General features: G+C 38.8%; 1 non-coding gene across 1 annotated transcript; it reads left to right on the top strand.

The window, feature by feature from the left end:
* Nucleotides 1-1181: 1181 nt before the first annotated feature.
* On the top strand, nucleotides 1182-1255 carry Trnat-ugu. Its single transcript has one exon. It is a non-coding gene; the product is annotated as a tRNA-Thr (tRNA).
* The last annotated feature ends 2846 nt before the right edge of the window (nucleotides 1256-4101 follow it).

Raw genomic sequence — 4101 nt, 5'->3', positions numbered from 1 at the left:
ACTAACCACAGCTTCTCAGTATATTTATTCCTTAATGAAGTTTGTTGTAAATAATACATCTCTTTTTCCAACTAACTGCTTAGTACACAGTATCAATACTAGGAATAAGAACAATATACATAAAGATTTAAAATCACTTACTCTTGCCCAGAAAGGAGTCCACTACTTAGCAACGCATATTTTCAATAAGTTACCAGCAACCATTAAGAGTTTAGTTTCAGACAAGGCACAATTTAAACATAATGTAAAAGAATTGTTGGCGGCCAACTCCGTCTATTACTTTAATTTTTGACAATACTTGGTTGTAACAGCCAAGTAACTACCTACTGTGTGAATGATGGATTTATGGAAAGCAGACGCAAGTCTTAAGTCTGTAAATAGTGGAAGTATAATTTTAAATCTTGTGTACAATCTGACTGTTCTTAACCGAGGATCACTGAAATGAATAATTTACTTTAATTTTTGACAATACTTGGTTGTAATAACCAAGAAACTAGCAAATGTCTGAATGATGGATTTATTGAAAGCACATGTAGGTATTAAACCTGCAAATATTAGAAGTTTAAATTTAATTCATGTACATAATTTTACTGTTTACTGACTGAGGATCATTAAAATTAATGAAACTCAAGTTTTTCTAATTGCATTTTTGTAATTTGTTTATCTGACATGTTACACACCCAGGCGGATTCCCTCTTTTATGGGTCTGTGGAATGAATAATTAATCTAATCTAATCTAATCTCTATATACAAAGACAGTAACTTGTTCTCGAAAGAACAGTTACTGTTGATGACCGTGCAGCTTTTACCTGGAATAAATGATGACTAACTGACAACCTCAGCTGCCGACAGGTGTTGTTGATATACCTGGATGTGGACAGCTGAAAATGTGTGCGCCGACCGGGACTCGAACCCGGGATCTCCTGCTCACATGGCAGACGCTCTATCCCTCTGAGCCACCGAGGAAGAATTTTTGGTGGCCAACTCCGTCTATTACTTTAATTTTTGACAATACTTGGTTGTAACAGCCAAGTAACTACCTACTGTGTGAATGATGGATTTATGGAAAGCAGATGCAAGTCTTAAGTCTGTAAATAGTGGAAGTATAATTTTAAATCTCGTACACAATCTGACTGTTCTTAACCGAGGATAAGTCCCTGCAGTCGCGCTATTCATCTGTGTCCTCGGTGGCTCAGATGGATAGAGCGTCTGCCATGTAAGCAGGAGATCCCGGGTTCGAGTCCCGGTCGGGGCACACATTTGTATGGTGGTATATCAACAACACCTTCGCAGACTGAGGCTTACGCCTTGCCCGTGAAAACGGTTTCAAGCCCAACAATAACTGCTGCTGTCGGTGAATACAGGTCTGTCTCAATCAGTCTCCGAGCGAACATTGTGAACGGAACAGCATGCGATGGACACTGGGTCGGGTAGCTTGCAAAAGGCTAGTGCTCATAGAGGCAGATAAAACGACACGTCTTCAGTTCGTCAAAGAACGCAGAAACCGGACAGCAATTGACTGACACCGATCTAAACTGGTGTTAGAGACAAGACTGAAACCTTCCCGTCTCCTCTATACCTCTTTTGTTACGGAACCTTCCCTTCTACTATAATCTATGAAACCTTCCCTTAGGATTTCTATCTCTTGCTTAATGATAACAAATGAAATCTTCCCTTTGAAATTAATTCTCTTTCCCAATCTTCGCAGAACAAATTTAAATGCTGATTATTAAAAGTGATTTTCTGATTATTTCGACGAAACATAGAATGTGTCGTCGTCGTGGCCCTCAGTCGTTACCTGCAATAACCCAAAACTGTTCCTTACCTTTTTTACTGTTACTGGATCGCCATCTGACTGCTACATCGAACTGCGACATGAATATACTTACTCTGTTTTACTATACTCTATTAGCTGCTGGTGGGCTGTCAGAATAAGTGGCTGTATTTATTACGAAAGCCTACGTTATTCTTTAATAGCAAAGCTGACGTTGTTCTTTAATTAACTTGACTGAAGTTACGTAATTCATAGTAAAACTTTTTCTTGACAACAATAAAATTTTGCAAAGTTTTACGTTGAAGGTTTTTGGGATGGATTATAATCAGTAATGCAATGTTGCTGGCAAAAATGAATTATATTCTGAATGAAATGATTTTAAACGTTGAAATGGGACTTACTTTTTACAATAATCTTACAACTAGCAATGCGCAAACATACCTTCAGTAGTCTTGAGTTTCTCAAAAAAAAAAAAAATTCAATAATATTAGTTCCTCTTATGATAATAGTTAGCTGATGTCTCTGTACATCCGTTTATAATCTCTTGTAAATCATAGCTGGTGGCTGGCAGGCACACCGCTCCTCTCAACCTCTCGCTTCAGACCTGCTACCGACTCGCTTCACTTCTCGCGTACGACTGACTTTTTTATTTATTTATTTATTTATTGTTCCGTGGGACCAAATTAAGGAGAAGTCTCCATGGTCATGGAAAGAGTCAATACATGAAATTATAACACGATATTAGAAACAGATAAAATGAAATATAAAAAAAAAACATATTCAGGTGACAAGTCGTATGTTTAAATGAAGAAAATCAACAATGTAACACTGAAATTTGCTTAATTTTTTAGCTCTTCCAGGAGCTCCTCAACAGAATAGAAGGAGTGAGCCATGAGGAAACTCTTCAGTTTAGACTTAAAAGAGTTTGCGCTACTGCTAAGATTTTTGAGTTCCTGTGGTAGCTTATTGAAAATGGATGCAGCAGAATACTGCACTCCTTTCTGCACAAGAGTCAAGGAAGTGCATTCTACATGATGATTTGATTTCTGCCTAGTATTAACTGAGTGAAAGCTGCTAACTCTTGGGAATAGGCTAATATTGCTGACAACAAACGACATTAAAGAAAATACATACTGCGGGGGCAATGTCAGAATTCCCAGATTTTTGAATAGGGGTCGACAAGAGGTTCTCGAACTTACACCAAATATAGCTCGAACAGCCCGTTTTTGAGCCAAAAATACACTTTTTGAATCAGAAGAATTACCCCAAAAAATAATACCATATGACATAAGCGTATGAAAATATGCGAAGTAGACTACTTTTCGTGTTGAAGTGTCACTTATTTAAGATACTGTTCTAATGGTAAATAAAGCAGCATTTAGCTTCTGAACAAGATCCTGGACATGGGCTTTCCACAACAGCTTACTATCTATCCGAACGCCTAGGAACTTCGTACGAACGCTAAAGTTCGGTCTCTCCCGCCCACAATGCTTTCTGGTGCAGACGATCCCTGCTACCATTACAAAATGTATCAATGCGCGGTCTTTCCCGCTCTTTTCTTAAAATGTACCCTTACGCGGTCTTTCCCGCTTTTTAAAAATTGCCCGCATCTCGTGGTCGTGCGGTAGCGTTCTCGCTTCCCACGCCCGGGTTCCCGGGTTCGATTCCCGGCGGGGTCAGGAATTTTCTCTGCCTCGTGATGGCTGGGTGTTGTGTGCTGTCCTTAGGTTCGTTAGGTTTAAGTAGTTATAAGTTCTAGGGGACTGATGACCATAGATGTTAAGTCCCATAGTGCTCAGAGCCATTTGAACCATTTTAAAAATTATGTCAATGTGCGATCTCTTCTGCCAACAATACTTTGGTGCACACATTCCCTGCTACCACAATTATTTCCAACATGACAAATATTAATTATTCCTACTTAATCCTACTGATAAAATATAAACATCTTTCGTAAATTGTGGTTTGACAATAGACAATAGAAATTTACACGTCTTATAGGATTTCCTATGAAGCTATTCTGAACGTCTTTTCTGTAAATTATTTCGAGAAGATACGGTGCGCAAAACAATTACAAGGACAAGAATGTGGTCGAGCGTATCACGTATGTAGTCCGCGATTAAGATACAATGACGGAAAAAAATCGCAAGAACCAAGGAGTTGTGCGAAATAAACGAAAGTTGGTAGGCGTGTTTCTACATCTGAAAAACGATGCCTGTTGAGAACATCACGCCAGTCGCATAAGGGTGACGCTAGTAGCGCGACAATGACGATGCAAATCAGGTTCGCTCTAAACACACGCTATAACAAAAGGAAAAAAAATGGTT

Source organism: Schistocerca piceifrons, chromosome 3 (genome assembly GCF_021461385.2).
Source record: "Schistocerca piceifrons isolate TAMUIC-IGC-003096 chromosome 3, iqSchPice1.1, whole genome shotgun sequence".
In the NCBI taxonomy this organism is placed as follows: domain Eukaryota; kingdom Metazoa; phylum Arthropoda; class Insecta; order Orthoptera; family Acrididae; genus Schistocerca; species Schistocerca piceifrons.
This window is presented reverse-complemented; position numbering and strand designations above follow the sequence as displayed.